Source organism: Sciurus carolinensis, chromosome 9 (assembly GCF_902686445.1).
Source record: "Sciurus carolinensis chromosome 9, mSciCar1.2, whole genome shotgun sequence".
In the NCBI taxonomy this organism is placed as follows: Eukaryota; Metazoa; Chordata; class Mammalia; order Rodentia; family Sciuridae; genus Sciurus; species Sciurus carolinensis.
In genome coordinates, this window is record NC_062221.1 from 114,895,162 (window position 1) to 114,921,308 (window position 26,147).

Consider the following 26,147-nt stretch of genomic DNA (forward strand, 5'->3'; position numbering starts at 1 on the left):
AATTTTAATTTTTAATAAAGATGCACAAAGAAATGTTATAAGCAGTAGCGGACTGGTATAGCACCTTCTAATTAGTGTAATAAAATAAAGCAGGATATTGTTAATTCTAAAAGTTCCTCCCTCCTTGATTTAATGATATAACCCTTTCATTTATAGTTTTATGATTCTGACATTCATGGGTACTGCCTTTGACTTTCCTGTGTGACAGTATATTACCAGGAAATTTCTAGCTAATCACCAGGAATATTCAATCAAAATCACTTTAGTTACTAACAAATATACGCTTAAGGGTATGGGAAAAGCTAAGTGTATATTTAAGATCCATAACTGTCCCCTTCACACACACAAAAGAAAGAAGATAGTTGTGAACTAATAATTTTTAAGTAAGAATATTTTTAAAAATAATACTAGCAGCTACTACTGCCTCTTGGAGTTACAGTTGAGAATTATTAAAAGAATGAGTACTGGTGTCAGATTAAATCTCACCTCTATTACTTATTTACTTGTTAGGCATTTTTGAGAATGTTATATACAAGAGTTCAAATCCCACCTCTACTATTTACTAGTTACCAGATCTTGAAGAATTACTTTCCTTACTCTTCCTTATCTGTTAACTGATAATCAAAAAGAGCTTATTCCATAGTGTTTGTTAAATAAATGAACATTAATAAGATATCTTCCAATTAAGTTAAGATTTATAAAACTTTACCCAGATGTGGGAGTGGATATGAATGAAATGGGAAAGGAACCATGTTTCCTTGAGATGTTGCTGTTCTCTAGGATAATGTCACTGAATGAAGTACCAAGTATTCAACATCTTGCCACAAGAAAGGTCACAACAGAAAACAGAGTGACAGGTTTCTAAGAATATTGAAAAGTAATACTTCATTTTTTTCTTTAAACCAACATTAACTGGAGGGTTCACCAGCCTAATTGTCCATTTACATTTTCTTTTGATTTATTTCTTCAAGGAAGATGTAAGTACATTAATTAAACTAGGGCAAAACTTCAAAGAATCCACTTCACTTTTTATAGCTCAAGTTCATGTAAGAAAAAGAAGAGATTAATTTAAAATTCAAGATCCAGTTGGGAGAAGATGAAATATACATTCTCAAATCTCGCATTTCTTTCTTCTGTTGGTTTTCCTTTCTGGAATAATGGGTAACTTTGTTCATCTTAAAAAGCTGAGTGGTGTTCACAATTAATCTTTCCCACCTAGTTCTATTATTTAGTAAATTAAGGGAAAGGAGCACCAGATGAAGCCTGGTATGATTTTTAAAGTTTGGAAAGGAAATCAGTGTTTATCTTAATTATTGTCTTGTCTTTTATGTACAGGCCTACATAATTCAGCTGTTTACACATAAGACAAGAGTTCCAAAGTCAAGTTAAGCAGTTTTTCATTAAGATGTACTAGTATCAGTCTATCTTGCCCTCCTTAAAAATCTTTTCTAGAGCACGGTGCCATGGCACATGCCTGTAATCCCAGCAACTCAGAAGGCTGAGGCAGGAGGATTGTGAGTTCAAAGCCAGCCTCAACAACTTAGCCAGGCTTGAAGCAATTTAGTGAGACCCTGTATCAAAAAAAAAAAAAAAAAATATATATATATATACATATGTATATATGATATGGCTCAGTAGTTCAGAGTTCTGGGTTCAATCCCCAGTACAAAAACAAAACAAAACAAACAAAAAATCCACTCTGTTACTCTACTACTCTAAGACCTTTTTTTTAAATTTATTTTTATTATAAACAAATGGGATACATCTTGTTTCTCTGTACATGAAGTCAAGGTATACTATTTATGTAATCATACATTTACATAGGGTGATAGTTTTTGATTCATTCTGTTATTTTTTCCTTCCCCCAACCCCTCCCACCCCTCTTTTCCCTATATACAGTCCCTCCTTCCTCCATTCTTGCCCCCCTCCCACCCCCCATTTTGTGTCATCATCCACTTATCAGTGAGATCATTCATCCTTTGGTTTTTTGAGATTGGCTTATCTCACTTAGCATGATATTCTCCAATTTCATCCATTTGCCTGCAAATGCCATAATTTTATTATTTTTTATGACTGAGTAATATTCCATTGTGTGTGTGTGTGTGTGTGTGTGTGTATATCACACAGTTTCTTTATCCATTCATCAATTGAAGGGCATCTAGGTTGGTTCCACAATCTGGCTATTGTGAATTGAGCAGCTATGAACATTGATGTGGCTGCATCTCTGTACTATGCTGATTTTAAGTCCTTTGGGTAAAGGCTAAGGAGTGGGATAGCTGAGTCAAATGGTGGTTCCATTCCAAGTTTTCTAAGGAATCTCCACACTGCTTTCCAGAGTGGCTGCACTAATTTGCAACCCTGGGATAAAACCCACTGATCATGGTGCACTATCTTTTAATATATTTTTGTATGCAATTTGCTAAAATTTTGTTGAGAATACAGGTTTCTAGAGACATACGAATTAAACTGAACCAGGAGGGCATACACAATTTAAATAGATCAATTTCAAGTTGAAATAGAAGTCATCAAAAGCCTACCAACAAAGAAAAGTCCGGGACCAGATGGGTTCTCAGCCGAGTTCTACAAAATCTTTAAAGAAGAACTCATTCCAATACTTCTCAAAGTATTCTATGAAATAGAAGAGGTGGGAACCCTCCCAAACTCATTCTATGAAGCCAATATCACCCTGATACCTAAGCCAGACAGAGAACATCGAGGAAAGAAAATATCAGACCAATATCCTTAATGAACTTTGATACTCTTAAGACTTTTTTAGTGCTACATTTTAATCTGTATTTAAAATTTTTAAAAATTGTTAGGAGTTTCCAGTGTGGAAAATATTTGTGCAATACATCCATTTTAACATCAGGGTAGATCCTTAAAGTACAGGGGAGTGAAGGGAGAGGAAGGTGTTTGGGGTAAGAAGGATAGTAGAGTGAAACAGACTTTATTACCTCATGTACATATATGACTGCATGACTGATGTGATCCTACAACATGTACAATAAGAATATGAGAATTATATTCTATTTTTGTATGATTTATCAAAATGCATAAATATATTCTACTTTCATGTATAACTAATTAGAACAAATAAAAAAGTTAATAAAATTTTTAAAAAGAATATATTTAAAAAAGATGAATATCTGTTAATGCAGAGCACAGTATCTGACCTACACTGTTCTAAACCAAAGTTGAAATTTCTTCAGTCTGAGATCTTTTGCCTTGTAAATACTGAAACCATCAATGTTTCCATTCTCTTGATTTTTTCCTTAAAATATCAGCCTTGATAATGTACATGCATATTTTTTCTCTTGCCTTTGAGATCTAACCAAAGGCACAGATCAAATAAAAGAAAATTTTAAAAATAGATAAGCAAATAAATGATGCTTTGCAAAAAGCAAGTGATTTGGTGGTAGAGTGGTAGATTAACTTAATGCAACCAGGTTTCAGAAACTAGAGGACTGGAGTACAACAAAGGATGCCCAGAATTCTTGACCTCAGTAAAACAAACAAATATGTAGAAGGTCTTGCAAAAAGTATGGGTATTGCTTGATTTTTAAAAAAGGATGACAAAATATCCTTCCATGGATCTAGCAATTCCTAAGGGCATTTGTACATTATCCATCCAATGTAATAATGAATCCAGTTCATCTGGTCACTACCAAGTGTCACTTTATTCTCAGAGCACCCCTCTAACCATGTCTCATCAGGAACTTATATTTCTAGTCATACAGGTTTAAGGTGATTTCCTAGACATACTTCAACTCTGCTGTTTATCTTGCATATCTTTGCAAATGTACTGCAGCTAGACTATTGTAGTATCCAGCTGATTCCCAAGTTACTGTTTACTCCTTTATTTATACTATGCTTTCTTTACCTTTCAATTGAAATTTCTTTCAAAAAATTAAGATCATGGTTCTACTTTTCTAGAAATCATTTATGATTGTCATTTGAATAACCATGTCCCAATTTCACAGTTCACCAGAGACTCACCTCAGACCTTCTTTCTGACCTCCTTTCTGCTCATAGTTGTTTCTATGATTAGAGATACAGGAAGCTTCTTCTTTTTTTTTTCCCACACATCATATTAATGTCTATTTTAGTTCATGCTCCTATCATACACTTCTCATTTCTCTTTTTCTCTGTCTAGAAGAATTCTCTTTCTGATTTTTTATTAACTTGTTTGGACAAATTACTGAATTGCTTGGAGTCTTAGTATTGAAGTCTCGTGGACTGAATATGTTTAAGAATTTAGATTCGTTTGACTTTTAGAAAAGTAATAGAGTGGATTACACAATACATTATATAACACCCCAGCAGGGTCTGAATTGGCAACTTATAATCAAAGACTTTACTGTTTCTGCATTGATCTATAGGAATATTAACATTAAAATGAGTAAATAAATAGTATAAGTCCCCTTTGCTTCAAAATTAGTTGGTCGTGCACTTGAAAGATCTTATATTTTATAATAACTTGGATTTGGAATTGCAGACCTCTTGTGCCAATCTCATAGACTTTTGGTAAAAATTAAGTGAGATGACTCAGTGAAAGGAATTGCAGGAGTGCCTGGCATATGGTAAATACTCATTAATCTGCAGTTGTTATCATCATTACCTGTCATTCCAGATTCCGTTTAAATACCTTGTCCTTTGCAAGAATTCCCCACAGCCAATTAGGGTTTGTTCTGTAACACTTATATGAGCATTACAGAGAGGTTACTTTTTACCCCTTTCTAAAGAGTATTGCATTTTGGGGGGTTGGGGTACCAGGAATTGAACTCAGGGGCACTCAACCGCCAAGCCGTATTCCCAGCCCTATCTTATATTTTATTTAGAGACAGGGTCTCACTGAGTTGCTTAGTGTCTCACCGTTGTTGAGACTGTCTTTGAACTTGTGATCCTTCTGCCTCATCCTCCCCAGCCTCTGGGATTTCAGGCATGCACCACCGCGCCTGTCTTAGGGTATTACATTTTTACACGTTTGTTTCCATTCATCCCAAATTTAAAATATTTAATAGCGAAAATATTTTATAATGTTTTCAAGTCACACTCTCCCAGTTTCATTTCATAGCATCTTTTTCCATCTCTTCCCTCTGGGTTTTTCCTCCACTATGAGTGAGAAAATCAGAGTCTAGCTTTGCATTGAAAGAATTTTTCTATTCAGAGAAATTATCACTTCCATTGTACCCCTTATAGACAGGAACTCATCATTTATGTACAGTCAAGACAACACCTTTTCTCAGAAAAGGATCTCTGCTTCTGACTAACAAGCAAGGTGCTACCACAATGAAAATGTTCCCGGGTTTGGCCTGGGTCATCTAACTTTTAATGTTGTTCATAGAGACTGCTTTCATTTAAGATAATAAAGTGAAACAAAGAAACTGTCATGAATTATGAAAAGTCATTTTAGATCAGTTCTATTGAGAAAAGTGGTTACATTTAATGAAGTTTTATTTGTATTGATGTTTCTTTATATGATCTTAAACTGTGATGGTATGAAGTTTAAAAATATTAGTTATTTTGACAATTATCTAAAAGATTCTGGCTTGATTTCACAACTTAGGACACATAATCCTCACACTTCCATACTCCCAAGATCCTTTGTAATTTTTATTTGGGAGTATAATCAGAGCATGGTAAAATGTAAGATGAATTTAGTTTAAGAAACAAACCCATTGATTTGTTGACTTTATCAGAAAAAAGCAAAAATTTAAAATCAATCTTTTAGGACTTTTTGAGTCAGGAAGGAAGTAATATGAAAAGAGATGAAAATGGAGTTAAACCGAAAGAAAGGATTCAACTAGAGGTGGTAACTGTAATTTCCTTGAAGGTGAAACACTGGTTTCTTCCCTGAAACATGCACATTGAATAGCAGTTACTGACACAATACCAAACCAATCTTGGAGGAACTTTCCGTGAGGAAATATTACTTGGTGTAGTTTTGCAAGTTACAACACATGGGCTCCTGCAATAGCTTACGGAAACTTTGCAGAAAGATTCTGAAAGACCTTAGGAGGTTTATGGACATGAATGAAGGATAAAATTGAGAGAGAAATGGATGGCATTTTGAAGGAGAGGACACATTACCTAGAATTTGGTGTTTTTAAACTTGTTATGTTGAATAAGCTAAACTCTCCTAGACTGATCCTTTAAAATAAAACCACTCCGAATGATAATAAAGATAATAACATTGTATCTCTACCTACAAGCCATGTGTTGGGCCTCTACAGTCATTCTTGACCAAAACCATAGCTTACAAATTTCAAAAATTCTCTTCAGAGTTCCTTTCTCCAAGATTAGAAATGTATATTTTAAGAATGAAAAGAAAAACTGACTGTATAATTACTATAACAAATTCCGTGCTGTAGTGTTGTTGTATGTTTATTTTTTTTTTAAATTTCAGCTAAAGGAGACAAATTTATCATTCTTTCAGTAACTATTTTTTTTCATGTCTATATTTATTTATCTATAAAGAAGTTATTGCTAGCAGCAGTGGCAAAGGCCTATTTATAATACCAGCTACCGCGAAAGCTGAGGCAGGAGAATTATAGCTTCATGGTAAACTGGATAGCTTAGACCCTATCTCAAAAAATAAAGGACTGGCATATATATACAATGGAATGTTACTCCACCATAAAGAATGATAAAATTATGGCATTTGCAGGCAAATGGATGAAATTGGAGAATATCATGCTAAGTGAGATAAGCCAATCTCAAAAAATCAAAGGACGAATGACATAATGGGGGGTGGGAGGGGTTAGCGTTAGGGTTAGGGTTAAGGAGCGGGGCAAGAATGGAGGAAGGAAGGACTGTATAGAGGGAAAAGAGGGGTGGGAGGGGTGGGAGGGAAGGAAAAAAATAACAGAATAAATCAAACAACCTTACCCTATGTAAATTTATGATTACACAAATGGTATGCCTTGACTCCATGTACAAACAGAGAAACAACATGTATCCCATTTGTTTAAAATAAAAAAAAAAGAGCATACACATTCACATTCTGTACTGGTAAAAAATAAATAAATAAATAAAGGACTGGGTTATAGCTCAGTGGTAGAGTGCCAATGGGTTCCATTCCCAGTACCAGAATAGAGAAGAAGTAGGAGGAGGAGGAGGAGGAAATTATTTACTCTTTTTAAAATAACAATAGCCATAATTCCACTATAGTAAGTTATAGATTATTTGAACTCACTATGCAAATACCAAAACAATGCATTGAAAGATAGTTTTAAAATTTAGTTGAATTTGGTTTTAAATTATTTCTATTGGTAAAATATGGTAAATAATGCATTTAAACTGAATATTATGATTTATAACAGAAGTGAGAGTTAAAAATAACTGATAATGGGAAATAGAATCTTTGAAATTGTGTATACTGGTAAAAAGAATAAAATGAGGAAAACAGAAAAATAAAAGTTCCTAGTATTGAACATCTACAAAAGTCACTACCCGAAATTTCTTATTTTATTATCATCCTGGACTGTCAAATTTGGATATTAAAATGCTGAACACATTATATGTGCTATTGGGGAGAATATTGTTCATCAGAAGTGATCCATGTTTTAAGCAAAGTAAATTACTTCAGTGAGAATTACCTGGAATGATGACATTTCTGGGTTATAGTCAAAATAATGACATTATTATTATTAAGTGACTGATACATGCAGTTTTTGAAAACCATAAAAATTATTTGATCTGAACTTTGACTTTCTAAGGCTATTCTTATCTAAACACTATTGTGATATTACACAAATGCAGAGTTTTTTTTTTTAGTTATATTTGAGACCTAACCTAAATGTATTTCATGGCATGACCAATTTCATCTTTTGTAGAGTTTCATCTTACCAAAAAAAAGAAAAAAAAATGGGGATTTTATTCCACTGTTCCTCCCTTTTCCCAGGTCATTGCAATTTCATATACTCAAGAAAATATTTTATTTGAATTTCAAATCTTGGGCTCAATTTAGTATTGAACATAATTTAATTATTATATAGTTTATTATTGATAGTTTTTGTATATGAATCTATGTATAGCTATTTTTAAAAAGTTATTTTAGTATAAAGTATAAAGAGTGAGCAAATGGATAACAGAAATACTTAGAAGGAATGTGAATTGGCTCTGACAATATTTTACATTTTATTTTAATGAATGATGTAAGGGAGGTGACTTGTGAGTAATACTCTCTGTTTCCCAGGGTCTTTCCTCAAAGTACAAGTCAACTTAGATCTTTGTCAACATGCTCTTGAAAGTGATGAAGATTGAGGATATATTTAGGGGCAGGAGAGTTACATTTTTTCAGAAATATTATTATTTTTTAAAAAAATTATATTTGGCTGTACTTTTCTCCCACTTAATCACCTGCACTGTAAAGACTATTTCTTTTATATACATCCAGCATCTTGTATATAGAAGATCCTTTACTTGTGAATGTTGAAGAAATAAAACTAGGCATGAAAAGCAAGAGTGAATGTTCTGTTGTTGCCTGTAGAGTCAAGATGAACCTCTTGGGATAGATATTTCTGTGTTTTTGTTGTTTTGTTTTGTGTGTGTGTGCTTGTCTTTTAAGATGAACCATGGCATAATACGAAGAGAGTTGTAAGGAGGATAAGAATTAGGAGCTGATAAGCTGGTCACTTCTTCCATATCAGCTTATACTGTAGATTTTATTCACTATTTTTGAGAATAGGTTTCAATTGCTATGACTCTCTCACCAGTTTTCATAACTATATATATTTGTACATATTTTCTACATGCATGAAAATCTCTTCCCTTCCTTTCCCACCTGAAAAATGCATGCTGGTCCTCCTGTACTCTGACATCTCCTTTGAAAAATCATCCCTTACTCTCCCAGCAGTGCTGATAGTTCTTTTTTGGGATGGTATGTATCTCTGTCTAATGCTTTTTACATTGACTTACAAATATAATTTACATACATGTCTGCTCTCCGGCTAAATTGTCAGCTCCTTACAGCTGGGACTGTTTCTCATTCATTTCTGTACTCCCACCACCTTCCATTATGCCTTTCACAGTTGGCATCCTATGAAAAGCTGATTGATCTTCTAAGCATTAAAACAAGTCTTTTAGAACAATAATATGTTTACAGTGAAACGATACATGATATCAAACGGTATTTTATGTTCTTTGTTCCCTCTTTTGCCCCACAAAAGTAAATAACAAAGAAAAGAAGAACTGAATTTGGGAATGAAGTGAGTTTATTTTGGAAATTATTAATTTGGGTGACTTAAAATATCCTGAGTAGTATGAATAGTGTCTTAAGAGAAGTTAAGATTATAAAAAATTGTTCTGAACCCTTCCTCAAATATTCCTAGATAATGGAATACTAGGATACAAGAAAATCATTACAAGACATCTTATTCAATTATCTTATAAATGTACATTGAATGAACGTGATGACTTAATCCCAGGAGACCAGAATGACATACTCAAGTCACATCTGTTAGTAAAAGAACTACAGTGTCAAGTCCAAAGTAAATTCCTGATTTCTAAAAGACTGTTGTTTAATTTTTTTCAGATAATTGTAAACCCTTAGAAAAAGTTTTGTAAATGATGCAGTTTTGATATACTCTTTATTTGGTTTCCACTAGTGGTAGCAATTATATATCTATAGTACAATTATAAGAATCAGGAAATTAGTGTCAAATTTTGGATCCCACATTTCCTTTTGTTGTTAGATCTCTTTGACTCCTTAGTATTTTATAGTCTTTTTTTAATTTTATGATCTTGATACTTTTGATGAGTACCAGTCAGTTATTTTGTAGGAGTCCTTCAATATAGATTTGATGTTTCTTATAAGTACCTTGCATTTAGAACACAAATGACTGATATTCCCTACTCAGTGCATTGATTGGGGATATTTTATGTTAACATATCTTATTACTGATGATGTTAACCAGTGCTTGGTTAAAGTGTGGCCTATCATGTTCTTCGCATGTATGTTGCTATTTTCCCTTTATATTGTATATATATGTATATACAAAAATATATATGTATATATATACATACATACATATATATATATATATATATATATATTGTGTTTTTTTTTTTTTTAGGAGATTCTAAGCAAATATGCTGGGGTTTTTTTCCCAATCATTTTCCCAGTGACTTTAACACCTAATGTTAATCTCCTCTGTTACAATTGTTTCTATTGTTTCCTTAATGTGATTTTGTATGTTCTTCATTCCTTTTACATTTAATAATTGATCTCTTCTAAAGAATGATGTGTCCCTTCACCTTATTTTTTTATTCAATTTTATATATTTGTAACAGTGTGGATACATAGATATTTATGTATTTTAGGGGTTATCATACATATTATTATGTACTTTGTTGTTTAAATTTTTCAGTTTCAGACATTGGGAATTTTTTTTAATCAGATTGATCTGTAGAAATCATTTCATAAAACCCCCAAGGAAGGACGTTGTCCAAGGTATTCTGGATTGGCATTTAGAATCTAAGATGTGGGTTTATTAGTACTGAAATATTATTGCTTCTCAGACTTCTTAGCGAATTGAGTTCAAATTCATACAAATCCAGATATAGATGCTCATATTTACTTTTATTTGTCTTTGTAAATATAATAGTTAGGAGTTAATACTGATATTTCTGATTCCACTCTAATAGAGTTTATTCTAGCTTCTTACTTTGTCATTTTAACTTATTCAGTCCTTGTGATAGACTGCTTTCCATTGCTGTGACAAAACACTTGAAATATATAAACTTAAAAGAGGAATGGTTTATTGTAGTTCAAAGTTTGCTAAGATGAGACAGAATATCATGGAAGAAGGGCAAGGAGGAGCCAAGCTGCTCATATCATGGAGGCCAGCAAGCAGAGAGAGAGAAAGGAAGGAACTGGGGAAGGAAAGATAAACCTTTTCAAGGCACACCTCCAGTGAACTATCCAGTAGGCCCCATCTCCTAGTTTCTACCAAATTTACCATAGTTCATTATTTTCTTCTCCATCCCATTCAATGTTGTTATGTTATTCATATACAATATACTAAAGTTCATTTGTGACTATTCACATTCTGCTTCAGGTCCATCTCAAATTTCTTATTATTTTAGTTTTTTTTTTTTAAATTTGGGATACATATGGAAATTACTATGACTCTAAGACAGGAAACTGTTAAAAAATAATTTTACTTATACTCATAAAAGTCTAGTTCTCTCTATTTGAGTGAATCTATGTTCCCATTTTCTCCTTCTCTGTTTTCTCTCCCACTCCCTGTAGTTCATCATTTTTTTTGTATCCATCTTCCTTGTATTCCTTTTGTGCAAATGAGCACAATATAGTTTATTTCCTTATATTCCCTTTTTCATTATAAGAAAGTTCATTCATGTTCTTTCCAATTTTTATGTTTTTTGGTGTTAACTAATTAATTTACAGTTCTTAATGTATTATGGATATAAACTCTTTCTCTGTGTTAAAGTTTGTGAATCTTTTCTCCCAGTTTTCTCTTCCATTGTCTTTTGATTTTGCACATTTTGTCCTGAAGATTTTTTACATATTTTATGTAGTCAAATTTATCAGTCTCTTTTTACATTCCTTCTGAATTTTGGTTCATGTTTAGAAAGTCTTTTGCTACTCCATGGTTCATATTCATATCTTTTTTTTTTTTTTTTTTTTTTTTTTTGGTGCTTGTGTGGTTTCAGTTGTACATTTAGATCTTTAAGTTGTTTGGAGTTTATTTTGGTGTATACTATCAGATATGGACTCCTTATCTTTTCTTTTTATTTGGAACCCTTGCACTCCTTTCTTCTAGTTTGCTATAAAATATATAGTGAGTTATTGTGAACTATCTTATGTAGAATACTGGAATTTATTCCTCCTATATAATTACATTTTGGTATCTATTGTTCAAATATTCTTATTTCCTCTCCCCCCTGTTCTTAACCTCTAATAATTACTATTCTACTTTCTTTTACTTTGAGATTAAATCTTTTGTCTTCTACATGTGAGAAAGAATGGGTGATATTTGTCCTTCTGTGTCTGGCTTATTTCACTTAACATCTTCCAGATCCATCCATTTTTCCATAAATGACAGGATTTCACTTTTTCACTAGTGTTTGAAAAAAATATATACATACAAAACATAAAGTGGGATATCATCTTTATTCATTATCTCTATCCATCAATAGAAATCTAAGTTGATTCATATTTTAGCTATCAGGAATAGTGCTTCAATAAACATGGAAGAGCAGACATTTCTTCAAGATGTTGATTTAATTTCCTTTGGTTATATACCCAGAAGTGGGATAGTTCGATCTTGTGGTAGTTTTAGTTTCAGTTTTTTCAAGTACCTCTATAATGTTCTCTATAATGGTTGTATTACTTTATATTCTCACTGAAAGTGTTTGAATTCCTTTTTCTCTGCATCCTTCTCAGCATTTGTGTTTTGCCTTCTCAATAATGACTGGGGTAAGATATATTTTATTGTGCTATTGATTTGCATTTCTCTATTGACTAGTGATATTGAACATTTTTTTTCATATACATATTGGCCATTTTATTTCTTCTTTTAAGAGATGCCTATACAGATCGTTTGTCTATTTTCAACTGGATCATTTTGTTGTTGTTGTTGTGCTTTTTGAGTTTCTTATATATTCTGGACGTTAATTTCTTGGCAGAAGAACATTTTCACATTCTAAAGGCTATCTCTTCAATCCTGTCATTTGTTTCCTTTCCTTTGAGATTTTTAGTTTAATATAGTCACATTTGTCTATTTTGACTCTTGTTGATGTGGCCCTCATCCAAACAAATCATTGCCTATATCAATATATTGAAGTGTTTCTCCTATGTTTTCTTCTAGTTTCATAGTTTCAAGTCTTACATTTAGACATTTGATCCATTTTGAGTTGTTTCTGGACATAGTGAGAGAGAGGTGTCAAGTGTCATTGTTCAGTATGTAGATATCTAGTTTTCCCAGTGCCATTTATAGAAAAGACTAACCTTACACCAATGTGTTTTTGGTGCTTTTTTTCAGATCTAGTTGACTGTAGATGTGTGGATTTCTTTTCAATATCTCTGTTATGTTTCATTTCTTTATGTGTTGATTTTTATGACAGTACCACACTGTCTTGGGTCTTGGTTACCCTAGACCCATAGTATGAGTTCAGGTATTATGATGCCTTCAGTTTCATTCTTTTGTTTAAGATTGTTTAAATTTGTCAGTGTATTTTGTCCTTCCATATGAATTTTAGGATTTTTTTCCTATCTCTGTAACAATGGCATTGATATTTTGATGGGGATTTCATTGAACTTGTAAAACACTTTAGTTAACATGGACATTTTAGCAATATTAATTCTTCCAATCCATGAACATAGGAGGTCTTTTTTTTGGTATCTTCTTCAGTTTCTTTTATTAATGTTTTATAATTTTCATTGTAGAGGTCATTATTTTTAGGTTAAATTTATTTCTAGTGTTGGTTGGTGTTCATGATATGTGTATTTATTTATTTATTTATTTATTGTAGCAATTGTAAATGAGATTACTTCTTTGAATTTTTTTTCTGGGCAAGTTTATTATTGGTACATGAAAATGTCAAGCAATTGCTTTGTTAGTCACATGCATTAGGACCTATTTTGATGTTCTGCTGGTGAGTGTCCTCTTTCTGGACTTTTGCTACTTTAACTTGGTGGTCATGGAACATTTTCAACCATTTAAAAATTGTTTCAGTTGGCAATAGAGAGTATCAATTCTCTGCCCTATACAAATATAATGATTTTCTGAACTTTTCACTCTTATTATCCCAGACAAAAGAAGTCAGAGGAGCTATAACAACATCTGAACTAACACCGTCAAATAGAATTGAGGGATCTGAGAGATGTTATTAATGAATTTGTTCACAACAATTAAAGAAACCTTCTTATACCATAAATATCTGGACATTTATTAAAGAGTGAGTGAGGAGGAAAATATAAAAAGCATGACAAGAGATTATGTGGAAAATTATACAGCAAAATTATAATCATTGAATTTATTCAAGGAACAGAAATATTAGAAACCAAACCCTAATATCGTGGGATTTTCATAGACTTTGAAAATACTGATGTCAGTTTATAATGTCAGGTAGGACAATATTATGAAATCTTTGTTTTAAGGTTTGAGTCGTTTTGCCAAAGCTTTAGAGCCTAGGTCACAAAATTGTTAGACTAAAGTCTCATCTAATAACTGAACAAACTGACAAATGAAAACATTTCATGTCTGTAATTCTCCACAAAACACAAAGGATAAGGACAGGTTATTTAACTGTCTGTGTTGCATTTGGCTGCTACTTTCTCTCTGAAGCTGGTAAGTGAATTATTTATCATCTCCTTCACTTGCAAATTAGATAAGATGTAGTCATTTAGAGGTTCGTCCTATGTCCTTTAAGACTGATCCTGTGCATTGTATGTTGCACATTGGCATCCATTTCTACAAATTATTCTGGGGTAGCCAAGTAAAGTGTTAGTCTAATTTTTTTCAGTGATGAAATAGAGACACTGTTCAGAAAATGCTAATGTCTTTAATGTGCATCTAAGATGACTAGAAGCTCAGAAAGAAGTTTGAATTTGTCTTAATCAGAGAAAGTTTTCTCTACCAAAATAATTTTCAAATTAGATGAAAATGTAACCCTGATTTTTCCTTCATCCTGTGTGTAAATATATAGAGCCTCCTGTGTCCTTATTTCAGAATTTCTCACCTCATGTTATTGGGGGCAAAGCAAAAGTCAGAAGATCAAGTCTAATTTGAAAAATGACTGAATTATTTTTGCTCTAGAGCATGACAAGTTGGAGTTTATCTGTAAGTCATTTTATATCCTCTGGTAATATTTCTATCTCCTGAACCTCAGCTAATATTCGTATCTCCCAAAGTTTCTGTGAAAGGATTTTTAGCAAAATTGTTTTTACACAATGAAAATGCCTTAATTCATTGGAAAGTAATGCAAATCTTGTCAGTTTCTACTGCAACTCAGAAAAAATTAAAGAAAGTGATGCATAGTGGATGTTAATAGGAAACAAAGAAAAAGATACATTAATTTTTGTATTTTGAAATGATATGAAATGTCTGAGTACTATTTTATTATAATTCTTTAGTATGAGTGAGACTAAAGGAGAATTAAGAAAATTATTTCATTTAAGAGATAATCATGAATCTCTGTACATATTTTTTAAATTAATTAAAGTACGGATGTTTTGCATTTCAACAGACACCTTTTAGTAATATATACAACACGAGTGCATTCATTTTAGAGTTTTAAATATGTCAAAAATGCCTTGGTATGTTGTTCAGCAGTATAACTAGTAACTAGACAATGATTTGCTTATGTTGATTAAAAGCAAGGTCACTGACATCAGATTCTAGTTCAAAGAAAGCAGATACTTATATCAATACTGTATTAATTAATTAATATATTATTACCATATGTTAATTCTTATATTAATATTATACCACATTTTTGCTAACAGCACTTTTATTTAATAGAGTAATTATTTTGAATTGTATTTGGTACAAAGGCTTATTGTTGGTGACTTTCATTAACATCACTTCTTTTAGAAACAAACATTGTAGACAGAAAGATATTGAGTACAGCTTTAAATAACTTTGGGACTAAACTTGGTCATGTATAATTTTTTTTTTTTTAGCATTAGTTTGGTTAACAGGTTTTACAGATTGATAATAAGAACTGTCTACTAGAGGAAGAGCTTAATGGTTGTTTTTTGGTTTTGTTTTGTTTCCTATGCAGGGTATAGAAAATTTTAGTGACTCTAAGTTCTCCTGGGATTATACCTAAATTGTTTGTGTGATCGTTATTGTATTTCTGAGTAATATAAGCCTTTGCTATGTATTCAGTATTTACTGTGTACCTGGATTATTACTACCCACTTTACCTTTATGATGTTGACATTTAAAAATAACTGCTATTAGACGTTTTGCATACACAGAAGCCAGTTGCAAAAAAAAAAATTGGTAGGGTATCCAAGTTTAAACTTCTCCATTTCATACCCATTTTTGAACATGTCTTCTCCCTTTGGTTAAGTTAAATCTCTGAAAATCTGCTTTGGTCATGAAGTGTAATCATGGCAAATAATGACAAGAGTAGTAGCAACTCTTCAGGCTGTCTGGAGAGGAAGGTTCACTCAATTTGAGGACCATCTTTGGAACCTTGTTATAACTATGTCCAGTGTAATTTGGAGCTACTTCATAATGAGTTCAGTTTGCATCTGCTTTTCTACACTATTGCAATCAACATGAGTTTGTATCTAATGAGAGTCACAGTGGTTTTACTGTAAACGTGATATTATAGATGATGCCATGTACAGTACATGAAATAAGTCTTTAATGAACAAAGATCATAAGCATTTTACATTTCCTTTTATTCAACATGTTTCATAGGAAAAAGTTCTTGTATTCCATGAGGTGGTGATGGAATGATTATATTCTTAATGGTAAAATTGTGACACATAAACATTACATAAATAAGAGATGACAACATAAAATTCAGTAAAAGTGCCAGTTTCTATTTCCGTACACATCACTATTGTTCCAATGTTTTCTTCTTGTCTAAATGAACTGTAGAAAAGTCTGATCCATTGAATTAAGTATATGTTAGTGTGGGTTCTAGTTTCTACTTTTGTCATTTTAATTCAATTCAAAACAAATTATGATATTAAAGTCCCCGGCTCAGAATTTTTGCTCTAAAACAAGTTTAAGAAAACATTCATATACCCCAAATTTATTGGGCACCAACTCTGTACCAGTTACCTTGCTTGAGACTTGAAGGACGATATTGAAGATTTGGTCTCTTAGTTGAGAAATACAAATAGGTGATTTTCTAGAACTGCTTTCCATGGAGTTCCTGATCTCCTTAGAAGTCTATGAATAGGTGTCAAGGGATTTTCAAAACCTTAAAATTATACACAAATCATTGTGGGTCTATGGAGAGGAATGTTTTCATAGGGAGGTTGTTCATACACTGAGATTCTCAAAAGGCTCATAATGAAACAAAATAATCATCCCCTCTTCTACCTTGGCAATGGAATTAAACCAATTTTAGTAGTATGTATTTTTTCTTTTTCTGTATTTTTATTGGTGCTTTATTTTTGTGCATAAAAACAGCATTTGTTGTTACATATTCATACATGCGCACAATATAACAATATCACTTTCATGTGAAGTTTTGGTTCAGAAGTGTTGCAATTTTCCTAAAGTCAAGTAACTACTTAGTGGCAGATTTGAAATAAGAATAGAAAGGTACCTTTTAACCTAGTCCAGCAGGTATTTCCCACCACATTTTTATCTCATTGATATTATCTTGTTTTTTCTTCAAACTCTAGTCACTAAGCCAGAAGGAATTTTTCCTACATTTTATCTGGTAAATGGAAGCATTGAATGACTCCACGTTTACTTGGGAAAAATTTCAGCCCAGCATTACAAATTCAAACCCTAATTTAGTTAGTTAATTTTTTGTTTGTTTTCAGGATTTCTTGTAGATTTTGCTCAATTTTTGTAAGAAGCAAATCACAATTAGAATTTTTGCAATATACTTTTCTGGAGGAGACCTGATCTCAAAATATCATTGATCCAAGTCACAATATTTTTCATGCCTATATGGTCATTGATCATGATAATGACAAAACACAAAAGAAAAATCTCACTGTATTTCCTCTGTTCTCTGCTATCTAGGATAAGGGCACAAGCAAACAGAATTTAGATATTGCACAATGATTAGTAAAAGCTGTTCTGGTAAGAGCTGTAAACTATATAGTGAAGTAAATCTAAGGAGAACAATCTCCAGGCATGGTGTTCATGGTGGTTTGACTTGCCGCTTAGTATTCAGATTTGGTTTCTTTATGGATATAATTCAAAAGTTAAGGAAGTGGCCTTTATGAGGTAGTAGTTACAAAGATAGGAACTTAGTTTATTCTTAAATGACTTCAGAAACTCACTTTTAGCAATATATGTGTATGAAGATAAATTTATTTATAATCTTTATATGAGAGCTGTATTAAAGATTGTAGTTATTTTTAATTTAAAAATTGGAAGTCATGATCTTTTCAAAATAGGAATGTATCTATCACATTTTGTCATTATGAAGAGTGAATGCTACATTTAAAATATTTATCTACCATTTTGTAACTCTAGGACTGAAAAATAGAAGAAATTAGGTCAGGTTTAACCTTTTTAAAACGCATTTTTACTCTGACACACCACTGGGTGGAGTACATTGCTAGCCTAGAGTCTAGTATTACAGTGTTGTAGGGTAAGTGTTTCATGTGCCAAAAGGGTGAAACTCCTAATCAATTTTGAGGTTTTGTGTATTGTTTAAAAAATCTGGACATGTTTAATAAGGCTAAATGACTAGAATATAATATCAACATTGAATATGCTCTGGCTTATAACTTTCAAGATTTAATCCATCTTTCCTAAACCCTTGGGAGATAAAGTTTGACACCCTGCCTAGAAAACTCAGAATTATTTGGAAGAAGGCCATTTTATATTCTGGTCTAAAGAACAGATGCAATTTGGTCTGAATTAGTGCTTTAACTCTATGTGGAAAAGTATTAAGCTTATTTTTTATAATGGAGTCAAACCGTACTCAGATATTGTATTTGACTTTTCATTTGATGTTCTTTGATGCAGCTTAGGTTGGAGCTGAGCACTAAACTTATATTAAAGTGAACTTTTCTCAGGTGCCCTGTGGAACTATTTTTTTGATAGCATTTAACTGGATTTGGTCTTCAGAATTATATGAATGAAAACAATTTCTCAGTAGGTATTATTCTATATGATTTTTAGTTTCCCAAACATTTCCTCCCATTCCTCTATTTTCTCCTCAATTTTTTCATTTTAAGTGCTAGGGAAATGAACACTACTTAACAAATGTAAAAATCCCCAACTTCGCAAATTTATCATGCTCCAAAACTTTGCAATTCAATAAAATTGAGTTAATTTTTATAAAATTATTCCACATCTATAATTTTAAATAAATCTATATATCTCAAGTAAAGATGATGTTACTTTGACTATCTTTTTTCTTTACTTCTTTCATTCTCTGAATTTCATTTTCCATTTCGTGGGACTTCCTTATTTCTTCTGAGCTATCAGCTCTCAAACCTCTCCCTATAGCTATTATGCTTCCAAACTACTCCTCCTGCACCATTTCCATTCTAAAATGAGTGCTCTTTCATCTTTCTTTTTTAACAACCTCATATTCTGCACTTTACTTAATTTTTCTTTCCAGTGCTATTAAAGATTCTTTATTTCTCTCCACCCACTAAGCCCCCCACCCACTCCCAAGTATAGCATCTCATCTATTTCTCTGTGCTGAAGCTGTGGTTTACCCAAGGGAGGGACTTTCTCATACACACGGCTTGGTGCTATGATTATTTCAATGGTGCCAGCATATTTTAACCACATCATTATCATGTAGTCCCAAAGCTTTGCTCACTGAAAACACCATCTTTAAAAGGATTTAGTTTCCATTAATCAATTTTGAAACTTGAGATTCAAGCACGGGAAGCGTTTATTAGAATGTTCCCTACTTGTTCCCACATTCATTCGTTCCCTTGACTATCTAAGAAAAAGGAATTGTGCAATGGTCTTTTCTCCCTTCATGCTTACCTCTCTTTTCTATATCCCACCGAGCCCCCCCAAGTCTATTCTTCCATACAGTAGTTAAATCAGAGCATGCGGCAGGACGGCATTGTGTGAACTGGTGGCCACACAAGTACTTTGTATTCACTAGAGGTTCAGAAGTACAGCAGCTGCATATAAATATGCATAGTTGAGAGATTCATGATGGTGCCTCCTCATTCTCGTGCTGGTTGGCTGCAGTGCAGGCACTACAAATCAATGAACATTTTCCCCATCCATCAGCTGCTCGCTTGCAAGCAGACAAAACACTTACAATGCCAGAAACCCACAGAGAGCTCCTTAGTGAACGAAACCTCACTGTCACAAGATTCAAAATAGCCTTCTCCCTCCCTCGCTGAACCTCCACAGCTCTCGACCTCAAATGTCTTTTTTTTTTCCAATGTGGATCACAAGTACTTAAAAAATAACGCCAGGAAAGAAAGAGAAAAAAAGGAGCAATGATAAATCAGGGTTTTGAGGGTCCTCACGTTACACTTGTCACAAAACAAAGGATTCTTTGAGCATTAACCCTTTTAGAGAATAAAACCCATCATAAAGATGAATCCGCTTATGTTGACTGTACTGCTTTACAGTGTGTGGTTTGAGTGTTGAACTATTTAAATATGCAAAGCAGTGTGCCTTGCTGTTGCAGACATTTGTAATTTATCCATACTTATTAGATGGCTTTGGGTATTGAAGGAGTTATGATTGCTGAAATGAGAAGAAATCATGAATGTATTTAATAGTAGAAATCATGTGTTCTCCCATTGGTGAAGCAGTCTTTTTACAGGCTTCTTATATATTTATATTGACACTATTCAATCCACTTGAAAATTTTAATAAAAGCTTAATCTCACAATAAAATTTCACATGCAACATATTAATGAATCACATGTATATTTCTTGGTAAAAAGACATTTGTTCATTATATTGAGAGAATAAAAGCATTTTTTCATTTTTAGGTAAATTAACATTAGTAATAAAAGTAATTCATTCTTGTGTACTTAGCCATCAATTTACACCACTTTCTCTGACAACTTGCCCAATTTCCAATAAGAAAAATAATCAATTTGATTTTTCATTCACTTTTTCATTCATTCATTTTTTCAGCTATTTCTCAAATACTTATTATAGCACTATGTAATATTAAATATGGTATGATGATATCTATCACCCCTTTTTCTAAGATGTGAATGTTCTATTTGGGGAAATAGAAAATAGAGTTACTTTAGTGACCATATGACATTTACATTTTTAAAAGTTTATTTGTCTTCAGTATGTTGAAGATACTTACTAAATATTTATTTAAAACTTATTTTCCCATTAATATGTTCAGTTACTCTTTCAGGAATGGTAAAAACAAATCAGTTAAGATCATTAAATTATCCTGAACTATGACTCAGAAAAGCCCCATAACCATGTCCAGGTTTTATTTGCATGTGAGGAGAAAAATCAAAATTTGAACCCCTCTCTGCTTAACTCCAGAGCCCATCCATTCACTTCCACTAAGCCATGTTGAATTACAAGGCAGAATGTGATAATTGCTCCAGTGGATCAGAGGAGGTAAAGATCGCTTCCAGCTGGGATGACCAAAGAAGACATCATTAAGAAGGAGTAACGTTTGCGCAAGCCTTTGAAGAATGGGCACAGGAACAAAGTAAAAACTGCAGACAGGGGTTAGCACTGGTGAAGCCCTATGACTCTGGAAAACAAGTTGCCAGGCAGACCAAGGACATCACTTTCAGTGAAGGGTTGCTGTAAATAACACCACTATTTAAAGAATTGCTAACAAGACTCATTTATTAGAAATGGAATCCACAGATGGATTTATATTTCAGGTTCAAATGAGTCAGTTTAACTGTCTGGACCTCAGGTTCTTCATTTCTAAAGTAAGGACTTGAACCAAATAACCAGTAGGACTCCTCCAGAGAGGAGGGCTTTTAGCTTTTAGCTTTTTCAGAAGATATATCAAAGAAAAATTATAAGTAGCTGATTCAAGGTATAGTAATTATGTAACCTGTGCAACTGGCATTATTCTTGGAACACAAAGTATCTATGTATTTACATATTCAAAACAATATATTTATATACAAACCAATTATTTGCATTTTATCTGTTAATTTTTGTTTTCTTTGTGGTGCTGGGGATCAGACCCAGGACTTCACAATGCCAGGAAACCACTCTTATCATCATTACTGGCTAAATTTTAAGTCTACATTTAATTCAGGATTTTCTCTTTCATATATTTTCCTCAGCTTCCTATGAGTGTATGAATACAAACTTATTCTTTTATAACAATTTACTTAATATGTAAATGAGAAAGCAACCTATTAAGTATGTGATAAATACAAGATAGATATAGAGGTGTCTGAAATAGATATATTCATATGTCAACAAAATGGCAGTTTTGTAGTACATGAATGTATTAAGTAGATTCACAAATTTTATCTTTTTCTGGCCTGCAATCCAGACAATTACCCAAAACAAAATTTTTCTAATATTTATTAAATGAATATACACATATATTTTTATATAACTGTCAAATGCATATACATTTTGAGACAGAAATATCTCAAATAACTACTGTGTGTGTGTGTGTGTGTGTGCGCGCACACACATGCATGCTCATATGCACACAAGTTGAGGGAACACAAGAGAGCATAACAGAAATATAATAATGCTTATATTTTCCTGACTTCAAAGCTCTATTTTTCCTTAAAATTTTTATCCCAAGCAAGAGAAGAGATCAAAAGAAAGAAAGAAAGAGAGAGAAAGAAAGAAAAGAAGAAAGAAAGAAAAGAAGAAAGAAAGAAAGAAAGAAAGAAAGAAAGAAAGAAAGAAAGAAAGAAAGAAAGAAAGAAAGAAAGAAAGAAAGAAAGAAAGAAAGACTTTGAATTTATGGTGAGAAGAAAATCAGACATCAGTTTCACACATAATGTTTGCAAAGGCTATTGAGGGGATTCTAGTGGTGAGCTCTTCCTAGAATAGGATTGACCAGGGTGGAATTCTATCCTGCCATTGATGCTGCCAAACCCATTCAGGGAGAACTGAAGGTTGTGAATTTCAGACTTTCATTTTCCATCTTACACTTTCTCTCATGTCCTTAAAATAGTATGTTTTGGCAAAAATGGCTTTGGATCCCAATCTATTTGAAATTGATCTTTGGATTTGGAATTCAATCTATTTGGAATTTATTAGGTTTGCTTTAATGATTTGAATGAAATTGAACCTTGTTTGTAACAAACAATGCAATGTTTTGATTTGATTAATTCTGACCTTAAGTGGGATAGTTTAAACTCTTTTTCGTTAAATCAATTTATGGTCAAATTAGCTAATCTTTTAACAGATAGTTACTGAACACTAACTACATTCATTAGTGCTGAGAGTTAAGATAAAAGAAAGTATAACAAGGTTTCTGACCTTGATGGCTTATATTTTAAATTGAGAAATATGATTAATTTTTTGAAAAGTTAACCAATTTAAGATCTTACATGCATAAATGCTGAATAAATGATAAAGCATACAGATTCTTTGGAAACCCAGAGACCAGGAATTTTAGTAAAGACTGTCCTTGTTAACTAGGTGGTACCAGTACCACTTTCTAATGGGAAAACGGGTCTCAGGATGAATTCACCCTTGGGTGCATTTGGCACAGATGCAAGTAAAAATCCCCAGGCATTATACATAAATGAAAAAATTTGAGCAGATAATCAGTTAATAAAAAGATAGAACTGGAACAATGAGTCCATTACAGTAAATTTTATTATTGTAACAGGGTGGGGCAGCCTCCCTTCAGAAGACACAAATACTCTCTTATAGATACGATCTCAAGTTAGAAGAATTTTAGTTTTACAAAGACATTTCTGGTGGGAGACATAAGTTTCTTTTAAATAGGGTCATCAATTTGGGGGAAATAAAATTGTCAAGCTTATACCATATAAATATTGAGCACAAATGTCCTATTCTGTTTGCAAAGCCAGTTAAAGAATCTAATACTTATGTTTCAAGAAAAAAGAATAAGATGGCACAAAAACAAGACTGGACCTTGGAAAGTGTGTTAATCCAGTAGCCCTTAAGTCTTCCCATTTCTCTCAGGTATCATCTGTATAAAATAGTAAGAAATCTTGGTCTGAGTAATTAAGACAAATTAAACTTCTTTCCCAGTCTTTGGTCATCTCAGAGATTTACATTGCCTGAAGAAGAGCATTAGCTAACAGTCTGGCTGGAATAGAGGTGAAAAACAAATAAAAGTAATTTTAAATGCACTTACTAGGAAAAATGTAATTGTGCACAGGGTAATGTGAAATAGCTCAAATTAATGATTACATTATAATTGGTGAGGTTTTATTGGTTTTTTGACAATTGGATTCTAAGTCATGTTATTTCTCAAAACCCAAGTTTATTGACGTGGTTGAAAATAAATTCCTTAAATTAAAAAACTTTTTATTTAAAATTAACCATTTATTCCACAATAGAATGACATATATATATATATATAAACAAATATATATATATATCGCTGACAAATTAATTTTGAAAAAATTGACATTCCCCATCAGTGTCTGTGTACCATGTATTCAGTCTTCAAGTAGAATTTTGGCCACTTCCAAAATGTAGGTAACAGGATGCCATCTAATCCATGGAGTGATTTATTGTTTCTCCATAGACAGTAGTTTGGGCCTAGACAGTAATTTGAAGTGTTATTCAGTTGCTCTAAGTTTGTCATTTCCTAATTCACTTACTTACTTACTTACTGGTTATCATAGACAACTTAAGAAAATGTCCACCTTTGCAGTCAGAGTGATGCTTTGGGTTTTGGAATCAAACTTTGAAAGTTCAGACCATTTGTGCCTGGAGCATATTACTTAATCACTGCATTTCAGTCTCCTGCTCTGTGCAAATATGAGATTATATCATTGTCTTCCAAGTTTCATGTGAAGATGAAATGGAATGTGTATAGTCTGTCACATGTTGAACGCTTAGTAATTATTAGTGTTACTATTCATCTATCTTCTCATTAGATACTTATCTATTAAGTGCTGGGCCAGAAAGTGAGAATATGAAGAGGACCTCAATGAATGTTCCATATGGTGATGAGAGATGAAGATGAGACAGATAAAAAAAAAAATCAGGCAATTATGATACATTATAATAAAAATGCTGAAGGCTAAATAGAGTTAGTGTAGTAACCAAAAATATCTAACTTGGATTTGAGGGAAGTGTTGTTTGCCTGTTGGTTTAATTAGTCACTCAACAATAATTTACTTAAGTGTCTACTATGTACTGTTATTTTCCTAGAGGATGAAAATACTATGGTGAGGGAATGCATAGGGTGCATTCTATGGGGAGAAGATAGTATTTAATAATCACTAAATGAAATATAAAATTATAAGTATTATAATTGCTAACAAGAAACCTGGGACTTCTAATCTTGGTATAATTTTGCCTCCCCTGTCCCCAGAGGACAATTGGCAGTGCCTGGAGATAATTTGACTTGCCATAACAAGGGGAGAGATACTGGCATCTGATGGATAGAGGCCAAGGCTGCTGCTCAGCATCCTACAATTCACAGGATAGGCCCCCACAAGAAAGAATTGTGTAGGCCAAAATGCCAATAGTGCAAATGTTGAGAAATTCTGAAGTTATTGCACCATACCTTACAGAATATATGTGCATGATGGCAGAGATGTCTCTCCTTTTTCACTAGTATATCCCTGATGTGTAGACAGTGCCTTTCATATAATACTTAGTTAAGAAGTGTATGTAAGGTGAGTAAATGGGTTGAGTGATTATTGGAAAAATAGAATATCTGATCAAAGTTTCAGGTGTAAAGGAAGGAAGCAAGTTACACTAAGGAGCTGAAAAGCTAGGGAGTTGGGAATAAGGGTGCACAAAAAGTTCCATAAAAAAAATAGGTCTACACTAGTAGCTATCTAAAATCTATACACACTTCTCAGTTTTTTATAAACCTAAATTCATCCTCCTGAAGTTTCATAGCTTTTATTCTGTTCATGTTGGAGAACATATTAATACATGTTTAAGATAATCTAACCCTTCCCTTTTCCCCACCAGAGTCTAAAATTTATTCATATTATATATTTTTTATTTTCTCTAATTTCTGTTTTATAATTGTAACTGTGACCTAGACCAAGAGCACTAAGTTGGGAATCATTCAATGGCTTAGATAAATTTGTATGTAAAACAGATGATTCTGGGAGGAACTGGATTCCTTAGAATGGTATTTATGATGGAATATTTGTGGGGTGGGTGGGTTACTGGAACAGAAATAGGGGCACTATTTTGAAAAGTTGCACAATGCTCTTCAATTTTTGCAATTTACATTCAGGTAAAAAGAGGAATACTCCTTAGATTAGGACATAAAACCCTGTACAAGCTTTCACAGTTCCTTGTTGGCGATTTCTTGATGGTATCTACCTTATAAATTTGTTCCATTGCTTGTTACCCATGGGGGAAGAATTGAACAGTGGGAAGATTAGACATGGTTAA

The 26,147-nt window shown here is 32.7% G+C and overlaps 1 long non-coding RNA gene across 7 annotated transcripts in view; it reads left to right on the top strand.

The window, feature by feature from the left end:
• Window positions 1-26,147, top strand: part of LOC124992650 (uncharacterized) — a 461,214-nt gene that overhangs the window by 208,995 nt on the left and 226,072 nt on the right. The window lies entirely within an intron of this gene.